This window comes from Ipomoea triloba, chromosome 16, assembly GCF_003576645.1.
Source record: "Ipomoea triloba cultivar NCNSP0323 chromosome 16, ASM357664v1".
NCBI classification, from domain to species: Eukaryota; Viridiplantae; Streptophyta; class Magnoliopsida; order Solanales; family Convolvulaceae; genus Ipomoea; species Ipomoea triloba.
This window is the reverse complement of record NC_044931.1, coordinates 4,084,453-4,098,490: the sequence shown is the minus strand read 5'-3', so window position 1 is coordinate 4,098,490 and position 14,038 is coordinate 4,084,453. Positions and strand designations below refer to the sequence as shown.

At 51.6% G+C, this 14,038-nt stretch overlaps 52 non-coding genes across 52 annotated transcripts; all 52 read right to left on the bottom strand.

Moving 5' to 3' along the window:
- Nucleotides 1-150: 150 nt before the first annotated feature.
- Nucleotides 151-269, bottom strand: LOC116008173. Its single transcript, XR_004095571.1, has one exon. It is a non-coding gene; the product is annotated as a 5S ribosomal RNA (ribosomal RNA).
- Nucleotides 270-406: 137 nt separating this feature from the next.
- LOC116008432 lies at nt 407-525 on the bottom strand. The gene has a single exon (XR_004095816.1). It is a non-coding gene; the product is annotated as a 5S ribosomal RNA (ribosomal RNA).
- A 100-nt stretch (nt 526-625) lies between these two features.
- On the bottom strand, nt 626-744 carry LOC116008706. The gene has a single exon (XR_004096070.1). It is a non-coding gene; the product is annotated as a 5S ribosomal RNA (ribosomal RNA).
- Nucleotides 745-881: 137 nt separating this feature from the next.
- Nucleotides 882-1,000, bottom strand: LOC116008124. Its single transcript, XR_004095523.1, has one exon. It is a non-coding gene; the product is annotated as a 5S ribosomal RNA (ribosomal RNA).
- Nucleotides 1,001-1,642: 642 nt separating this feature from the next.
- On the bottom strand, nt 1,643-1,761 carry LOC116008601. Its single transcript, XR_004095974.1, has one exon. It is a non-coding gene; the product is annotated as a 5S ribosomal RNA (ribosomal RNA).
- Nucleotides 1,762-1,898: 137 nt separating this feature from the next.
- Nucleotides 1,899-2,017, bottom strand: LOC116008684. Its single transcript, XR_004096051.1, has one exon. It is a non-coding gene; the product is annotated as a 5S ribosomal RNA (ribosomal RNA).
- A 137-nt stretch (nt 2,018-2,154) lies between these two features.
- On the bottom strand, nt 2,155-2,273 carry LOC116008604. Its single transcript, XR_004095976.1, has one exon. It is a non-coding gene; the product is annotated as a 5S ribosomal RNA (ribosomal RNA).
- Nucleotides 2,274-2,410: 137 nt separating this feature from the next.
- On the bottom strand, nt 2,411-2,529 carry LOC116008120. The gene has a single exon (XR_004095519.1). It is a non-coding gene; the product is annotated as a 5S ribosomal RNA (ribosomal RNA).
- A 137-nt stretch (nt 2,530-2,666) lies between these two features.
- LOC116008187 lies at nt 2,667-2,785 on the bottom strand. Its single transcript, XR_004095585.1, has one exon. It is a non-coding gene; the product is annotated as a 5S ribosomal RNA (ribosomal RNA).
- Nucleotides 2,786-2,922: 137 nt separating this feature from the next.
- LOC116008113 lies at nt 2,923-3,041 on the bottom strand. Its single transcript, XR_004095512.1, has one exon. It is a non-coding gene; the product is annotated as a 5S ribosomal RNA (ribosomal RNA).
- A 180-nt stretch (nt 3,042-3,221) lies between these two features.
- Nucleotides 3,222-3,340, bottom strand: LOC116008974. The gene has a single exon (XR_004096318.1). It is a non-coding gene; the product is annotated as a 5S ribosomal RNA (ribosomal RNA).
- A 137-nt stretch (nt 3,341-3,477) lies between these two features.
- Nucleotides 3,478-3,596, bottom strand: LOC116008814. The gene has a single exon (XR_004096169.1). It is a non-coding gene; the product is annotated as a 5S ribosomal RNA (ribosomal RNA).
- Nucleotides 3,597-3,732: 136 nt separating this feature from the next.
- LOC116008430 lies at nt 3,733-3,851 on the bottom strand. Its single transcript, XR_004095814.1, has one exon. It is a non-coding gene; the product is annotated as a 5S ribosomal RNA (ribosomal RNA).
- A 137-nt stretch (nt 3,852-3,988) lies between these two features.
- Nucleotides 3,989-4,107, bottom strand: LOC116008102. Its single transcript, XR_004095501.1, has one exon. It is a non-coding gene; the product is annotated as a 5S ribosomal RNA (ribosomal RNA).
- Nucleotides 4,108-4,244: 137 nt separating this feature from the next.
- LOC116008090 lies at nt 4,245-4,363 on the bottom strand. The gene has a single exon (XR_004095490.1). It is a non-coding gene; the product is annotated as a 5S ribosomal RNA (ribosomal RNA).
- A 137-nt stretch (nt 4,364-4,500) lies between these two features.
- Nucleotides 4,501-4,619, bottom strand: LOC116008259. The gene has a single exon (XR_004095653.1). It is a non-coding gene; the product is annotated as a 5S ribosomal RNA (ribosomal RNA).
- A 137-nt stretch (nt 4,620-4,756) lies between these two features.
- LOC116008885 lies at nt 4,757-4,875 on the bottom strand. Its single transcript, XR_004096236.1, has one exon. It is a non-coding gene; the product is annotated as a 5S ribosomal RNA (ribosomal RNA).
- A 137-nt stretch (nt 4,876-5,012) lies between these two features.
- Nucleotides 5,013-5,131, bottom strand: LOC116008205. The gene has a single exon (XR_004095602.1). It is a non-coding gene; the product is annotated as a 5S ribosomal RNA (ribosomal RNA).
- A 137-nt stretch (nt 5,132-5,268) lies between these two features.
- Nucleotides 5,269-5,387, bottom strand: LOC116008202. The gene has a single exon (XR_004095599.1). It is a non-coding gene; the product is annotated as a 5S ribosomal RNA (ribosomal RNA).
- Nucleotides 5,388-5,524: 137 nt separating this feature from the next.
- LOC116008138 lies at nt 5,525-5,643 on the bottom strand. The gene has a single exon (XR_004095537.1). It is a non-coding gene; the product is annotated as a 5S ribosomal RNA (ribosomal RNA).
- A 137-nt stretch (nt 5,644-5,780) lies between these two features.
- Nucleotides 5,781-5,899, bottom strand: LOC116008077. Its single transcript, XR_004095478.1, has one exon. It is a non-coding gene; the product is annotated as a 5S ribosomal RNA (ribosomal RNA).
- A 137-nt stretch (nt 5,900-6,036) lies between these two features.
- LOC116008065 lies at nt 6,037-6,155 on the bottom strand. The gene has a single exon (XR_004095467.1). It is a non-coding gene; the product is annotated as a 5S ribosomal RNA (ribosomal RNA).
- Nucleotides 6,156-6,292: 137 nt separating this feature from the next.
- On the bottom strand, nt 6,293-6,411 carry LOC116008054. The gene has a single exon (XR_004095456.1). It is a non-coding gene; the product is annotated as a 5S ribosomal RNA (ribosomal RNA).
- A 137-nt stretch (nt 6,412-6,548) lies between these two features.
- Nucleotides 6,549-6,667, bottom strand: LOC116008042. The gene has a single exon (XR_004095445.1). It is a non-coding gene; the product is annotated as a 5S ribosomal RNA (ribosomal RNA).
- Nucleotides 6,668-6,804: 137 nt separating this feature from the next.
- Nucleotides 6,805-6,923, bottom strand: LOC116008030. The gene has a single exon (XR_004095434.1). It is a non-coding gene; the product is annotated as a 5S ribosomal RNA (ribosomal RNA).
- A 137-nt stretch (nt 6,924-7,060) lies between these two features.
- On the bottom strand, nt 7,061-7,179 carry LOC116009553. Its single transcript, XR_004096812.1, has one exon. It is a non-coding gene; the product is annotated as a 5S ribosomal RNA (ribosomal RNA).
- Nucleotides 7,180-7,316: 137 nt separating this feature from the next.
- On the bottom strand, nt 7,317-7,435 carry LOC116009541. The gene has a single exon (XR_004096801.1). It is a non-coding gene; the product is annotated as a 5S ribosomal RNA (ribosomal RNA).
- A 137-nt stretch (nt 7,436-7,572) lies between these two features.
- LOC116009530 lies at nt 7,573-7,691 on the bottom strand. Its single transcript, XR_004096790.1, has one exon. It is a non-coding gene; the product is annotated as a 5S ribosomal RNA (ribosomal RNA).
- A 137-nt stretch (nt 7,692-7,828) lies between these two features.
- Nucleotides 7,829-7,947, bottom strand: LOC116009519. Its single transcript, XR_004096779.1, has one exon. It is a non-coding gene; the product is annotated as a 5S ribosomal RNA (ribosomal RNA).
- A 137-nt stretch (nt 7,948-8,084) lies between these two features.
- Nucleotides 8,085-8,203, bottom strand: LOC116009507. Its single transcript, XR_004096768.1, has one exon. It is a non-coding gene; the product is annotated as a 5S ribosomal RNA (ribosomal RNA).
- A 137-nt stretch (nt 8,204-8,340) lies between these two features.
- LOC116009494 lies at nt 8,341-8,459 on the bottom strand. The gene has a single exon (XR_004096756.1). It is a non-coding gene; the product is annotated as a 5S ribosomal RNA (ribosomal RNA).
- Nucleotides 8,460-8,596: 137 nt separating this feature from the next.
- On the bottom strand, nt 8,597-8,715 carry LOC116009482. Its single transcript, XR_004096745.1, has one exon. It is a non-coding gene; the product is annotated as a 5S ribosomal RNA (ribosomal RNA).
- A 137-nt stretch (nt 8,716-8,852) lies between these two features.
- LOC116009470 lies at nt 8,853-8,971 on the bottom strand. The gene has a single exon (XR_004096734.1). It is a non-coding gene; the product is annotated as a 5S ribosomal RNA (ribosomal RNA).
- A 137-nt stretch (nt 8,972-9,108) lies between these two features.
- On the bottom strand, nt 9,109-9,227 carry LOC116009458. The gene has a single exon (XR_004096723.1). It is a non-coding gene; the product is annotated as a 5S ribosomal RNA (ribosomal RNA).
- A 137-nt stretch (nt 9,228-9,364) lies between these two features.
- On the bottom strand, nt 9,365-9,483 carry LOC116009447. The gene has a single exon (XR_004096712.1). It is a non-coding gene; the product is annotated as a 5S ribosomal RNA (ribosomal RNA).
- A 137-nt stretch (nt 9,484-9,620) lies between these two features.
- On the bottom strand, nt 9,621-9,739 carry LOC116009434. Its single transcript, XR_004096701.1, has one exon. It is a non-coding gene; the product is annotated as a 5S ribosomal RNA (ribosomal RNA).
- Nucleotides 9,740-9,876: 137 nt separating this feature from the next.
- LOC116009423 lies at nt 9,877-9,995 on the bottom strand. The gene has a single exon (XR_004096690.1). It is a non-coding gene; the product is annotated as a 5S ribosomal RNA (ribosomal RNA).
- A 137-nt stretch (nt 9,996-10,132) lies between these two features.
- Nucleotides 10,133-10,251, bottom strand: LOC116009411. Its single transcript, XR_004096678.1, has one exon. It is a non-coding gene; the product is annotated as a 5S ribosomal RNA (ribosomal RNA).
- Nucleotides 10,252-10,388: 137 nt separating this feature from the next.
- LOC116009399 lies at nt 10,389-10,507 on the bottom strand. The gene has a single exon (XR_004096666.1). It is a non-coding gene; the product is annotated as a 5S ribosomal RNA (ribosomal RNA).
- Nucleotides 10,508-10,644: 137 nt separating this feature from the next.
- On the bottom strand, nt 10,645-10,763 carry LOC116009388. Its single transcript, XR_004096655.1, has one exon. It is a non-coding gene; the product is annotated as a 5S ribosomal RNA (ribosomal RNA).
- A 137-nt stretch (nt 10,764-10,900) lies between these two features.
- Nucleotides 10,901-11,019, bottom strand: LOC116009375. Its single transcript, XR_004096643.1, has one exon. It is a non-coding gene; the product is annotated as a 5S ribosomal RNA (ribosomal RNA).
- A 137-nt stretch (nt 11,020-11,156) lies between these two features.
- LOC116009363 lies at nt 11,157-11,275 on the bottom strand. Its single transcript, XR_004096631.1, has one exon. It is a non-coding gene; the product is annotated as a 5S ribosomal RNA (ribosomal RNA).
- A 137-nt stretch (nt 11,276-11,412) lies between these two features.
- On the bottom strand, nt 11,413-11,531 carry LOC116009352. The gene has a single exon (XR_004096620.1). It is a non-coding gene; the product is annotated as a 5S ribosomal RNA (ribosomal RNA).
- Nucleotides 11,532-11,668: 137 nt separating this feature from the next.
- Nucleotides 11,669-11,787, bottom strand: LOC116009340. Its single transcript, XR_004096609.1, has one exon. It is a non-coding gene; the product is annotated as a 5S ribosomal RNA (ribosomal RNA).
- A 137-nt stretch (nt 11,788-11,924) lies between these two features.
- LOC116009328 lies at nt 11,925-12,043 on the bottom strand. Its single transcript, XR_004096598.1, has one exon. It is a non-coding gene; the product is annotated as a 5S ribosomal RNA (ribosomal RNA).
- Nucleotides 12,044-12,180: 137 nt separating this feature from the next.
- Nucleotides 12,181-12,299, bottom strand: LOC116009316. The gene has a single exon (XR_004096587.1). It is a non-coding gene; the product is annotated as a 5S ribosomal RNA (ribosomal RNA).
- A 137-nt stretch (nt 12,300-12,436) lies between these two features.
- LOC116009305 lies at nt 12,437-12,555 on the bottom strand. The gene has a single exon (XR_004096576.1). It is a non-coding gene; the product is annotated as a 5S ribosomal RNA (ribosomal RNA).
- Nucleotides 12,556-12,692: 137 nt separating this feature from the next.
- LOC116009293 lies at nt 12,693-12,811 on the bottom strand. The gene has a single exon (XR_004096565.1). It is a non-coding gene; the product is annotated as a 5S ribosomal RNA (ribosomal RNA).
- Nucleotides 12,812-12,948: 137 nt separating this feature from the next.
- Nucleotides 12,949-13,067, bottom strand: LOC116008137. The gene has a single exon (XR_004095536.1). It is a non-coding gene; the product is annotated as a 5S ribosomal RNA (ribosomal RNA).
- A 137-nt stretch (nt 13,068-13,204) lies between these two features.
- Nucleotides 13,205-13,323, bottom strand: LOC116009281. Its single transcript, XR_004096554.1, has one exon. It is a non-coding gene; the product is annotated as a 5S ribosomal RNA (ribosomal RNA).
- Nucleotides 13,324-13,460: 137 nt separating this feature from the next.
- LOC116008343 lies at nt 13,461-13,579 on the bottom strand. Its single transcript, XR_004095732.1, has one exon. It is a non-coding gene; the product is annotated as a 5S ribosomal RNA (ribosomal RNA).
- A 137-nt stretch (nt 13,580-13,716) lies between these two features.
- On the bottom strand, nt 13,717-13,835 carry LOC116008131. The gene has a single exon (XR_004095530.1). It is a non-coding gene; the product is annotated as a 5S ribosomal RNA (ribosomal RNA).
- Between the last annotated feature and the right edge of the window lie 203 nt (nt 13,836-14,038).

Here is a 14,038-nt window from a genome sequence, read left to right as displayed (position 1 = left end):
GTACGATCGCATCCGTCATGTACTGCGCGCAAAATGTACTTGAACCTCTCTCTCCGCGCAACTTCTCTCGCTTAGCGGTTTAGCGGTTTAAAGGATAGTACCCTTAGCGAGCGGTCCAGCGGTTTAAAAGAAAAATTGAAAAGAGGGTGGGGGATGCAACACAAGGACTTCCCAGAGGGTCACCCATCCTAGTACTACTCTCGCCCAAGCACGCTTAACTTCGGAGTTCTGATGGGATCCGGTGCATTAGTGCTGGTATGATCGCATCCGTCATGTACTGCGCGCAAAATGTACTTGACCCTCTCTCTCCGCGCAACTTCTCTCGCTTAGCGGTTTAGCGGTTTAAAAGAATAGTACTCTTAGCGAGCGGTCCAGCGGTTTAAAAGAAAAATTGAAAAGAGGGTGGGGGATGCAACACGAGGACTTCCCAGGGGGTCACCCATCCTAGTACAACTCTCGCCCAAGCACGCTTCACTTCGGAGTTCTGATGGGATCCGGTGCATTAGTGCTGGTATGATCGCATCGGTCATGTACTGCGCGCAAAATGTACTTGACCCTCTCTCTCCGCGCAACTTCTCTCGCTTAGCGGTTTAGCGGTTTAAAAGAATCCGTCAAAAGAGGGTGGGGGATGCAACACGAGGACTTCCCAGGGGGTCACCCATCCTAGTACAACTCTCGCCCAAGCACGCTTAACTTACGAGTTCTGATGGGATCCGGTGTATTAGTGCTGGTATGATCACATCCGTCATGTACTGCGCGCAAAATGTACTTGACCCTCTCTCTCCACGCAACTTCTCTCGCTTAGCGGTTTAGCGGTTTAAAAGGATAGTACCCTTAGCGAGCGGTCCAGCGGTTTAAAAGAAAGATTAAAAAGAGGGTGGGGGATGCAACACGAGGACTTCCCAGGGGGTCACCCATCCTAGTACTACTCTCGCCCAAGCACGCTTAACTTCGGAGTTCTGATGGGATCCGGTGCATTAGTGCTGGTATGATCGCATCCGTCATGTACTGCGCGCAAAATGTACTTGACCCTCTCTCTCCGCGCAACTTCTCTCGCTTAGCGGTTTAGGTTTAAAAGGATAGTACCCTTAGCGAGCGGTCCAGCGGTTTAAAAGAAAGATTAAAAAGAGGGTGGGGGATGCAACACGAGGACTTCCCAGGGGGTCCGTCACGTACTGCGCGCAAAATCTACTTGACCCTCTCTCTCCGCGCAACTTCTCTCGCTTAGCGGTTTAGCGGTTTAAAAGGATAGTACCCTTAGCGAGCGGTCCAGCGGTTTAAAAGAAAGCCAGCAAAGAGGGTGGGGGATGCAACACGAGGACTTCCCAGGGGGTCCGTCACGTACTGCGCGCAAAATCTACTTGACCCTCTCTCTCCGCGCAACTTCTCTCGCTTAGCGGTTTAGCGGTTTAAAAGGATAGTACCCTTAGCGAGCGGTCCAGCGGTTTAAAAGAAAGATTAAAAAGAGGGTGGGGGATGCAACACGAGGACTTCCCAGGGGGTCCGTCACGTACTGCGCGCAAAATCTACTTGACCCTCTCTCTCCGCGCAACTTCTCTCGCTTAGCGGTTTAGCGGTTTAAAAGGATAGTACCCTTAGCGAGCGGTCCAACGGTTTAAAAGAAAGATTAAAAATAGGGTGGGGGATGCAACACGAGGACTTCCCAGGGGGTCACCGATCCTAGTACTACTCTCGCCCAAGCACGCTTGACTTCGGAGTTCTGATGGGATCCGGTGCATTAGTGCTAGTATGATCGCATCCGTCACGTACTGCGCGCAAAATGTACTTGACCCTCTCTCTCCGCGCAACTTCTCTCGCTTAGCGGTCTAGCGGTTTAAAAGGATAGTACCCTTAGCGAGCGGTCCAGCGGTTTAAAAGAAAGATTAAAAAGAGGGTGGGGGATGCAACACGAGGGCTTCCCAGGGGGTCACCCATCCTAGTACTACTCTCGCCCAAGTTCGCTTGACTTCGGAGTTCTGATGGGATCCGGTGCATTAGTGCTAGTATGATCGCATCCGTCACGTACTGCGCGCAAAATGTACTTGACCCTCTCTCTCCGCGCAACTTCTCTCGCTTAGCGGTCTAGCGGTTTAAAAGGATAGTACCCTTAGCGAGCCGTCCAGCGGTTTAAAAGAAAGATTAAAAAGAGGGTGGGGGATGTAACACGAGGACTTCCCAGGGGGTCACCCATCCTAGTACTACTCTCGCCCAAGCTCGCTTAACTTCGGAGTTCTGATGGGATCCGGCGCACTAGTGCTGGTATGATCGCATCCGTCACGTACTGCGCGCAAAATGTACTTGACCCTCTCTCTCCGCGCAACTTCTCTCGCTTAGCGGTTTAGCGGTTTAAAAGGATAGTACCCTTAGCGAGCGGTCCAGCGGTTTAGAAGAAAGATTAAAAAGAGGGTGGGGGATGCAACACGAGGACTTCCCAGGGGGTCACCCATCCTAGTACTACTCTCGCCCAAGCACGCTTCACTTCGGAGTTCTGATGGGATCCGGTGCATTAGTGCTGGTATGATCGCATCCGTCACGTACTGCGCGCAAAATGTACTTGACCCTCTCTCTCCGCGCAACTTCTCTCGCTTAGCGGTTTAGCGGTTTAAAAGGATAGTACCCTTAGCGAGCGGTCCAGCGGTTTAAAAGAAAGATTAAAAAGAGGGTGGGGGATGCAACACGAGGACTTCCCAAGGGGTCACCCATCCTAGTACTATTCTCGCCCAAGCACGCTTAGCTTCGGAGTTCTGATGGGATCCGGTGCATTAGTGCTGGTATGATCGCATCCGTCACGTACTGCGCGCAAAATGTGCTTGACCCTCTCTCTCCGCGCAACTTCTCTCGCTTAGCGGTTTAGCGGTTTAAAAGGATAGTACCCTTAACGAGCGGTCCAGCGGTTTAAAAGAAAGATTAAAAAGAAGGTGGGGGATGCAACACGAGGACTTCCCAGGGGGTCACCCATCCTAGTACTACTCTCGCCCAAGCACGCTTAACTTCGGAGTTCTGATGGGATCCGGTGCATTAGTGCTGGTATGATCGCATCCGGTCACGTACTGCGCGCAAAATGTGCTTGACCCTCTCTCTCCGTGCAACTTCTCTGCTTAGCGGTTTAGCGGTTTAAAAGGATAGTACTCTTAGCGAGCGGTCCAGCGGTTTAAAAGAAAAAATTGAAAAGAGGGTTGGGGATGTAACACGATTAAAAGAAAAAATTGAAAAGAGGGTTGGGGATGTAACACGAAGACTTCCTAGGGGGTCACCCATCCTAGTACTACTCTCGCCCAAGCACGCTTAACATCGGTGTTCTGATGGGATGCGGTGCATTAGTGCTGGTATGATCGCATCCGTCATGTACTACGCGCAAAATGTACTTGACCCTCTCTCTCCGCGCAACTTCTCTCGCTTAGCGGTTTAGCGGTTTAAAAGGATAGTACCCTTAGCGAGCGGTCCAGCGGTTTAAAAGAAAGATTAAAAAGAGGGTGGGGGATGCAACACGAGGACTTCCCAGGGGGTCACACATCCTAGTACTACTCTCGCCCAAGCACGCTTAAACTCGGAGTTCTGATGGGATCCGGTGCATTAGTGCTGGTACGATCGCATCCGTCATGTACTGCGCGCAAAATGTACTTGACCTCTCTCTCCACGCAACTTCTCTCGCTTAGCGGTTTAGCGGTTTAAAAGGATAGTACCCTTAGTGAGCGGTCCAGCGGTATAAAAGAAAAATTGAAAAGAGGGTGGGGGATGCAACACAAGGACTTCCCAGAGGGTCACCCATCCTAGTACTATTCTCGCCCAAGCACGCTTTACTTCGGAGTTCTGATGGGATCCGGTGCATTAATGCTGGTATGATCGCATCCGTCATGTACTGCGCGCAAAATATACTTGACCCTCTCTCTCCGCGCAACTTCTCTCGCTTAGCGGTTTAGCGGTTTAAAAGGATAGTACCCTTAGCGAGCGGTCCAGCGGTTTAAAAGAAAGATTAAAAAGAGGGTGGGGGATGCAACACGAGGACTTCCCAGGGGGTCACCCATCCTAGTACTACTCTCGCCCAAGCACGCTTAACTTCGGAGTTCTGATGGGATCCGGTGCATTAGTGCTGGTATGATCGCATCCGTCACGTACTGCGCGCAAAATGTGCTTGACCCTCTCTCTCCGCGCAACTTCTCTCTCTTAGCGGTTTAGCGGTTTAAAAGGATAGTACCCTTAGCGAGCGGTCCAGCGGTTTAAAAGAAAGATTAAAAAGAGGGTGGGGGATGCAACACGAGGACTTCCCAGGGGGTCACCCATCCTAGTACTACTCTCGCCCAAGCACGCTTAACTTCGGAGTTCTGATGGGATCCGGTGCATTAGTGCTGGTATGATCGCATCCGTCACGTACTGCGCGCAAAATGTACTTGACCCTCTCTCTCCGCGCAACTTCTCTCGCTTAGCGGTTTAGCGGTTTAAAAGGATAGTACCCTTAGCGAGCGGTCCAGCGGTTTAAGAGAAAAATTGAAAAGAGGGTGGGGGATGCAACACAAGGACTTCCCAGAGGGTCACCCATCCTAGTACTACTCTCGCCCAAGCACGCTTTACTTCGGAGTTCTGATGGGATCCGGTGCATTAGTGCTGGTATGATCGCATCCGTCATGTACTGCGCGCAAAATGTACTTGAACCTCTCTCTCCGCGCAACTTCTCTCGCTTAGCGGTTTAGCGGTTTAAAAGGATAGTACCCTTAGCGAGCGGTCCAGCGGTTTAAAAGAAAAATTAAAAAGAAGGTGAGGGATGCAACACGAGGACTTCCAAGGGGGTCACACATCCTAGTACTACTCTCGCCCAAGCACGCTTAAACTCGGAGTTCTGATGGGATCCGGTGCATTAGTGCTGGTACGATCGCATCCGTCATGTACTGCGCGCAAAATGTACTTGACCCTCTCTCTCCACGCAACTTCTCTCGCTTAGCGGTTTAGCGGTTTAAAAGGATAGTACCCTTAGCGAGCGGTCCAGCGGTTTAAAAGAAAGATTAAAAAGAGGGTGGGGGATGCAACACGAGGACTTCCCAGGGGGTCACCCATCCTAGTACTACTCTCGCCCAAGCACGCTTAACTTCGGAGTTCTGATGGGATCCGGTGCATTAGTGCTGGTATGATCGCATCGGTCATGTACTGCGCGCAAAATGTACTTGAACTTCTCTCTCCGCGCAACTTCTCTCGCTTAGCGGTTTAGCGGTTTAAAAGGATAGTACTCTTAGCGAGCGGTCCAGCGGTTTAAAAGAAAAAATTGAAAGAGGGTGGGGGATGTAACACGAGGACTTCCCAGGGGGTCACCCATCCTAGTACTACTCTCGCCCAAGCACGCTTAACTTCGGAGTTCTGATGGGATCCGGTGCATTAGTGCTGGTATGATCGCATCCGTCACGTACTGCGCGCAAAATGTACTTGACCCTCTCTCTCCGCGCAACTTCTCTCGCTTAGCGGTTTAGCGGTTTAAAAGGATAGTACCCTTAGCGAGCGGTCCAGCGGTTTAAAAGAAAGATTAAAAAGAGGGTGGGGGATGCAACACGAGGACTTCCCAGGGGGTCACCCATCCTAGTACTACTCTCGCCCAAGCACGCTTGACTTCGGAGTTCTGATGGGATCCGGTGCATTAGTGCTGGTATGATCGCATCCGTCACGTACTGCGCGCAAAATGTACTTGACCCTCTCTCTCCGCGCAACTTCTCTCGCTTAGCGGTTTAGCGGTTTAAAAGGATAGTACCCTTAGCGAGCGGTCCAGCGGTTTAAAAGAAAGATTAAAAAGAGGGTGGGGGATGCAACACGAGGACTTCCCAGGGGGTCACCCATCCTAGTACTACTCTCGCCCAAGCACGCTTAACTTCGGAGTTCTGATGGGATCCGGTGCATTAGTGCTGGTATGATCGCATCCGTCACGTACTGCGCGCAAAATGTACTTGACCCTCTCTCTCCGCGCAACTTCTCTCGCTTAGCGGTTTAGCGGTTTAAAAGGATAGTACCCTTAGCGAGCGGTCCAGCGGTTTAAAAGAAAGATTAAAAAGAGGGTGGGGGATGCAACACGAGGACTTCCCAGGGGGTCACCCATCCTAGTACTACTCTCGCCCAAGCACGCTTAACTTCGGAGTTCTGATGGGATCCGGTGCATTAGTGCTGGTATGATCGCATCCGTCACGTACTGCGCGCAAAATGTACTTGACCCTCTCTCTCCGCGCAACTTCTCTCGCTTAGCGGTTTAGCGGTTTAAAAGGATAGTACCCTTAGCGAGCGGTCCAGCGGTTTAAAAGAAAGATTAAAAAGAGGGTGGGGGATGCAACACGAGGACTTCCCAGGGGGTCACCCATCCTAGTACTACTCTCGCCCAAGCACGCTTAACTTCGGAGTTCTGATGGGATCCGGTGCATTAGTGCTGGTATGATCGCATCCGTCACGTACTGCGCGCAAAATGTACTTGACCCTCTCTCTCCGCGCAACTTCTCTCGCTTAGCGGTTTAGCGGTTTAAAAGGATAGTACCCTTAGCGAGCGGTCCAGCGGTTTAAAAGAAAGATTAAAAAGAGGGTGGGGGATGCAACACGAGGACTTCCCAGGGGGTCACCCATCCTAGTACTACTCTCGCCCAAGCACGCTTAACTTCGGAGTTCTGATGGGATCCGGTGCATTAGTGCTGGTATGATCGCATCCGTCACGTACTGCGCGCAAAATGTACTTGACCCTCTCTCTCCGCGCAACTTCTCTCGCTTAGCGGTTTAGCGGTTTAAAAGGATAGTACCCTTAGCGAGCGGTCCAGCGGTTTAAAAGAAAGATTAAAAAGAGGGTGGGGGATGCAACACGAGGACTTCCCAGGGGGTCACCCATCCTAGTACTACTCTCGCCCAAGCACGCTTAACTTCGGAGTTCTGATGGGATCCGGTGCATTAGTGCTGGTATGATCGCATCCGTCACGTACTGCGCGCAAAATGTACTTGACCCTCTCTCTCCGCGCAACTTCTCTCGCTTAGCGGTTTAGCGGTTTAAAAGGATAGTACCCTTAGCGAGCGGTCCAGCGGTTTAAAAGAAAGATTAAAAAGAGGGTGGGGGATGCAACACGAGGACTTCCCAGGGGGTCACCCATCCTAGTACTACTCTCGCCCAAGCACGCTTAACTTCGGAGTTCTGATGGGATCCGGTGCATTAGTGCTGGTATGATCGCATCCGTCACGTACTGCGCGCAAAATGTACTTGACCCTCTCTCTCCGCGCAACTTCTCTCGCTTAGCGGTTTAGCGGTTTAAAAGGATAGTACCCTTAGCGAGCGGTCCAGCGGTTTAAAAGAAAGATTAAAAAGAGGGTGGGGGATGCAACACGAGGACTTCCCAGGGGGTCACCCATCCTAGTACTACTCTCGCCCAAGCACGCTTAACTTCGGAGTTCTGATGGGATCCGGTGCATTAGTGCTGGTATGATCGCATCCGTCACGTACTGCGCGCAAAATGTACTTGACCCTCTCTCTCCGCGCAACTTCTCTCGCTTAGCGGTTTAGCGGTTTAAAAGGATAGTACCCTTAGCGAGCGGTCCAGCGGTTTAAAAGAAAGATTAAAAAGAGGGTGGGGGATGCAACACGAGGACTTCCCAGGGGGTCACCCATCCTAGTACTACTCTCGCCCAAGCACGCTTAACTTCGGAGTTCTGATGGGATCCGGTGCATTAGTGCTGGTATGATCGCATCCGTCACGTACTGCGCGCAAAATGTACTTGACCCTCTCTCTCCGCGCAACTTCTCTCGCTTAGCGGTTTAGCGGTTTAAAAGGATAGTACCCTTAGCGAGCGGTCCAGCGGTTTAAAAGAAAGATTAAAAAGAGGGTGGGGGATGCAACACGAGGACTTCCCAGGGGGTCACCCATCCTAGTACTACTCTCGCCCAAGCACGCTTAACTTCGGAGTTCTGATGGGATCCGGTGCATTAGTGCTGGTATGATCGCATCCGTCACGTACTGCGCGCAAAATGTACTTGACCCTCTCTCTCCGCGCAACTTCTCTCGCTTAGCGGTTTAGCGGTTTAAAAGGATAGTACCCTTAGCGAGCGGTCCAGCGGTTTAAAAGAAAGATTAAAAAGAGGGTGGGGGATGCAACACGAGGACTTCCCAGGGGGTCACCCATCCTAGTACTACTCTCGCCCAAGCACGCTTAACTTCGGAGTTCTGATGGGATCCGGTGCATTAGTGCTGGTATGATCGCATCCGTCACGTACTGCGCGCAAAATGTACTTGACCCTCTCTCTCCGCGCAACTTCTCTCGCTTAGCGGTTTAGCGGTTTAAAAGGATAGTACCCTTAGCGAGCGGTCCAGCGGTTTAAAAGAAAGATTAAAAAGAGGGTGGGGGATGCAACACGAGGACTTCCCAGGGGGTCACCCATCCTAGTACTACTCTCGCCCAAGCACGCTTAACTTCGGAGTTCTGATGGGATCCGGTGCATTAGTGCTGGTATGATCGCATCCGTCACGTACTGCGCGCAAAATGTACTTGACCCTCTCTCTCCGCGCAACTTCTCTCGCTTAGCGGTTTAGCGGTTTAAAAGGATAGTACCCTTAGCGAGCGGTCCAGCGGTTTAAAAGAAAGATTAAAAAGAGGGTGGGGGATGCAACACGAGGACTTCCCAGGGGGTCACCCATCCTAGTACTACTCTCGCCCAAGCACGCTTAACTTCGGAGTTCTGATGGGATCCGGTGCATTAGTGCTGGTATGATCGCATCCGTCACGTACTGCGCGCAAAATGTACTTGACCCTCTCTCTCCGCGCAACTTCTCTCGCTTAGCGGTTTAGCGGTTTAAAAGGATAGTACCCTTAGCGAGCGGTCCAGCGGTTTAAAAGAAAGATTAAAAAGAGGGTGGGGGATGCAACACGAGGACTTCCCAGGGGGTCACCCATCCTAGTACTACTCTCGCCCAAGCACGCTTAACTTCGGAGTTCTGATGGGATCCGGTGCATTAGTGCTGGTATGATCGCATCCGTCACGTACTGCGCGCAAAATGTACTTGACCCTCTCTCTCCGCGCAACTTCTCTCGCTTAGCGGTTTAGCGGTTTAAAAGGATAGTACCCTTAGCGAGCGGTCCAGCGGTTTAAAAGAAAGATTAAAAAGAGGGTGGGGGATGCAACACGAGGACTTCCCAGGGGGTCACCCATCCTAGTACTACTCTCGCCCAAGCACGCTTAACTTCGGAGTTCTGATGGGATCCGGTGCATTAGTGCTGGTATGATCGCATCCGTCACGTACTGCGCGCAAAATGTACTTGACCCTCTCTCTCCGCGCAACTTCTCTCGCTTAGCGGTTTAGCGGTTTAAAAGGATAGTACCCTTAGCGAGCGGTCCAGCGGTTTAAAAGAAAGATTAAAAAGAGGGTGGGGGATGCAACACGAGGACTTCCCAGGGGGTCACCCATCCTAGTACTACTCTCGCCCAAGCACGCTTAACTTCGGAGTTCTGATGGGATCCGGTGCATTAGTGCTGGTATGATCGCATCCGTCACGTACTGCGCGCAAAATGTACTTGACCCTCTCTCTCCGCGCAACTTCTCTCGCTTAGCGGTTTAGCGGTTTAAAAGGATAGTACCCTTAGCGAGCGGTCCAGCGGTTTAAAAGAAAGATTAAAAAGAGGGTGGGGGATGCAACACGAGGACTTCCCAGGGGGTCACCCATCCTAGTACTACTCTCGCCCAAGCACGCTTAACTTCGGAGTTCTGATGGGATCCGGTGCATTAGTGCTGGTATGATCGCATCCGTCACGTACTGCGCGCAAAATGTACTTGACCCTCTCTCTCCGCGCAACTTCTCTCGCTTAGCGGTTTAGCGGTTTAAAAGGATAGTACCCTTAGCGAGCGGTCCAGCGGTTTAAAAGAAAGATTAAAAAGAGGGTGGGGGATGCAACACGAGGACTTCCCAGGGGGTCACCCATCCTAGTACTACTCTCGCCCAAGCACGCTTAACTTCGGAGTTCTGATGGGATCCGGTGCATTAGTGCTGGTATGATCGCATCCGTCACGTACTGCGCGCAAAATGTACTTGACCCTCTCTCTCCGCGCAACTTCTCTCGCTTAGCGGTTTAGCGGTTTAAAAGGATAGTACCCTTAGCGAGCGGTCCAGCGGTTTAAAAGAAAGATTAAAAAGAGGGTGGGGGATGCAACACGAGGACTTCCCAGGGGGTCACCCATCCTAGTACTACTCTCGCCCAAGCACGCTTAACTTCGGAGTTCTGATGGGATCCGGTGCATTAGTGCTGGTATGATCGCATCCGTCACGTACTGCGCGCAAAATGTACTTGACCCTCTCTCTCCGCGCAACTTCTCTCGCTTAGCGGTTTAGCGGTTTAAAAGGATAGTACCCTTAGCGAGCGGTCCAGCGGTTTAAAAGAAAGATTAAAAAGAGGGTGGGGGATGCAACACGAGGACTTCCCAGGGGGTCACCCATCCTAGTACTACTCTCGCCCAAGCACGCTTAACTTCGGAGTTCTGATGGGATCCGGTGCATTAGTGCTGGTATGATCGCATCCGTCACGTACTGCGCGCAAAATGTACTTGACCCTCTCTCTCCGCGCAACTTCTCTCGCTTAGCGGTTTAGCGGTTTAAAAGGATAGTACCCTTAGCGAGCGGTCCAGCGGTTTAAAAGAAAGATTAAAAAGAGGGTGGGGGATGCAACACGAGGACTTCCCAGGGGGTCACCCATCCTAGTACTACTCTCGCCCAAGCACGCTTAACTTCGGAGTTCTGATGGGATCCGGTGCATTAGTGCTGGTATGATCGCATCCGTCACGTACTGCGCGCAAAATGTACTTGACCCTCTCTCTCCGCGCAACTTCTCTCGCTTAGCGGTTTAGCGGTTTAAAAGGATAGTACCCTTAGCGAGCGGTCCAGCGGTTTAAAAGAAAGATTAAAAAGAGGGTGGGGGATGCAACACGAGGACTTCCCAGGGGGTCACCCATCCTAGTACTACTCTCGCCCAAGCACGCTTAACTTCGGAGTTCTGATGGGATCCGGTGCATTAGTGCTGGTATGATCGCATCCGTCACGTACTGCGCGCAAAATGTACTTGACCCTCTCTCTCCGCGCAACTTCTCTCGCTTAGCGGTTTAGCGGTTTAAAAGGATAGTACCCTTAGCGAGCGGTCCAGCGGTTTAAAAGAAAGATTAAAAAGAGGGTGGGGGATGCAACACGAGGACTTCCCAGGGGGTCACCCATCCTAGTACTACTCTCGCCCAAGCACGCTTAACTTCGGAGTTCTGATGGGATCCGGTGCATTAGTGCTGGTATGATCGCATCCGTCACGTACTGCGCGCAAAATGTACTTGACCCTCTCTCTCCGCGCAACTTCTCTCGCTTAGCGGTTTAGCGGTTTAAAAGGATAGTACCCTTAGCGAGCGGTCCAGCGGTTTAAAAGAAAGATTAAAAAGAGGGTGGGGGATGCAACACGAGGACTTCCCAGGGGGTCACCCATCCTAGTACTACTCTCGCCCAAGCACGCTTAACTTCGGAGTTCTGATGGGATCCGGTGCATTAGTGCTGGTATGATCGCATCCGTCACGTACTGCGCGCAAAATGTACTTGACCCTCTCTCTCCGCGCAACTTCTCTCGCTTAGCGGTTTAGCGGTTTAAAAGGATAGTACCCTTAGCGAGCGGTCCAGCGGTTTAAAAGAAAGATTAAAAAGAGGGTGGGGGATGCAACACGAGGACTTCCCAGGGGGTCACCCATCCTAGTACTACTCTCGCCCAAGCACGCTTAACTTCGGAGTTCTGATGGGATCCGGTGCATTAGTGCTGGTATGATCGCATCCGTCACGTACTGCGCGCAAAATGTACTTGACCCTCTCTCTCCGCGCAACTTCTCTCGCTTAGCGGTTTAGCGGTTTAAAAGGATAGTACCCTTAGCGAGCGGTCCAGCGGTTTAAAAGAAAGATTAAAAAGAGGGTGGGGGATGCAACACGAGGACTTCCCAGGGGGTCACCCATCCTAGTACTACTCTCGCCCAAGCACGCTTAACTTCGGAGTTCTGATGGGATCCGGTGCATTAGTGCTGGTATGATCGCATCCGTCACGTACTGCGCGCAAAATGTACTTGACCCTCTCTCTCCGCGCAACTTCTCTCGCTTAGCGGTTTAGCGGTTTAAAAGGATAGTACCCTTAGCGAGCGGTCCAGCGGTTTAAAAGAAAGATTAAAAAGAGGGTGGGGGATGCAACACGAGGACTTCCCAGGGGGTCACCCATCCTAGTACTACTCTCGCCCAAGCACGCTTAACTTCGGAGTTCTGATGGGATCCGGTGCATTAGTGCTGGTATGATCGCATCCGTCACGTACTGCGCGCAAAATGTACTTGACCCTCTCTCTCCGCGCAACTTCTCTCGCTTAGCGGTTTAGCGGTTTAAAAGGATAGTACCCTTAGCGAGCGGTCCAGCGGTTTAAAAGAAAGATTAAAAAGAGGGTGGGGGATGCAACACGAGGACTTCCCAGGGGGTCACCCATCCTAGTACTACTCTCGCCCAAGCACGCTTAACTTCGGAGTTCTGATGGGATCCGGTGCATTAGTGCTGGTATGATCGCATCCGTCACGTACTGCGCGCAAAATGTACTTGACCCTCTCTCTCCGCGCAACTTCTCTCGCTTAGCGGTTTAGCGGTTTAAAAGGATAGTACCCTTAGCGAGCGGTCCAGCGGTTTAAAAGAAAGATTAAAAAGAGGGTGGGGGATGCAACACGAGGACTTCCCAGGGGGTCACCCATCCTAGTACTACTCTCGCCCAAGCACGCTTAACTTCGGAGTTCTGATGGGATCCGGTGCATTAGTGCTGGTATGATCGCATCCGTCACGTACTGCGCGCAAAATGTACTTGACCCTCTCTCTCCGCGCAACTTCTCTCGCTTAGCGGTTTAGCGGTTTAAAAGGATAGTACCCTTAGCGAGCGGTCCAGCGGTTTAAAAGAAAGATTAAAAAGAGGGTGGGGGATGCAACACGAGGACTTCCCAGGGGGTCACCCATCCTAGTACTACTCTCGCCCAAGCACGCTTGACTTCGGAGTTCTGATGGGATCCGGTGCATTAGTGCTGGTATGATCGCATCCGTCACGTACTGCGCGCAAAATGTACTTGACCCTCTCTCTCCGCGCAACTTCTCTCGCTTAGCGGTTTAGCGGTTTAAAAGGATAGTACCCTTAGCGAGCGGTCCAGCGGTTTAAAAGAAAGATTAAAAAGAGGGTGGGGGATGCAACACGAGGACTTCCCAGGGGGTCACCCATCCTAGTACTACTCTCGCCCAAGCACGCTTAACTTCGGAGTTCTGATGGGATCCGGTGCATTAGTGCTGGTATGATCGCATCCGTCACGTACTGCGCGCAAAATGTACTTGACCCTCTCTCTCCACGCAACTTCTCTCGCTTAGCGGTTTAGCGGTTTAAAAGGATAGTACCCTTTGTGAGCGGTCCAGCGGTATAAAAGAAAAATTGAAAAGAGGGTGGGGGATGCAACACAAGGACTTCCCAGAGGGTCACCCATCCTAGTACTATTCTCGCCCAAGCACGCTTTACTTCGGAGTTCTGATGGGATCCGGTGCATTAGTGCTGGTATGATCGCATCCGTCACGTACTGCGCGCAAAATGTACTTGACCCTCTCTCTCCGCGCAACTTCTCTCGCTTAGCGGTTTAGCGGTTTAAAAGGATAGTACCCTTAGCGAGCGGTCCAGCGGTTTAAAAGAAAGATTAAAAAGAGGGTGGGGGATGCAACACGAGGGCTTCCCAGGAGGTCACCCATCCTAGTACTACTCTCGCCCAAGCACGCTTGACTTCGGAGTTCTGATGGGATCCGGTGCATTAGTGCTGGTATGATCGCATCCGTCACGTACTGCGCGCAAAATGTACTTGACCCTCTCTCTCCGCGCAACTTCTCTCGCTTAGCGGTTTAGCGGTTTAAAAGGATAGTACCCTTAGCGAGCCGTCCAGCGGTATAAAAGAAAAATTGAAAAGAGGGTGGGGGATGCAACACAAGGACTTCCCAGAGGGTCACCCATCCTAGTACTATTCTCGCCCAAGCACGCTT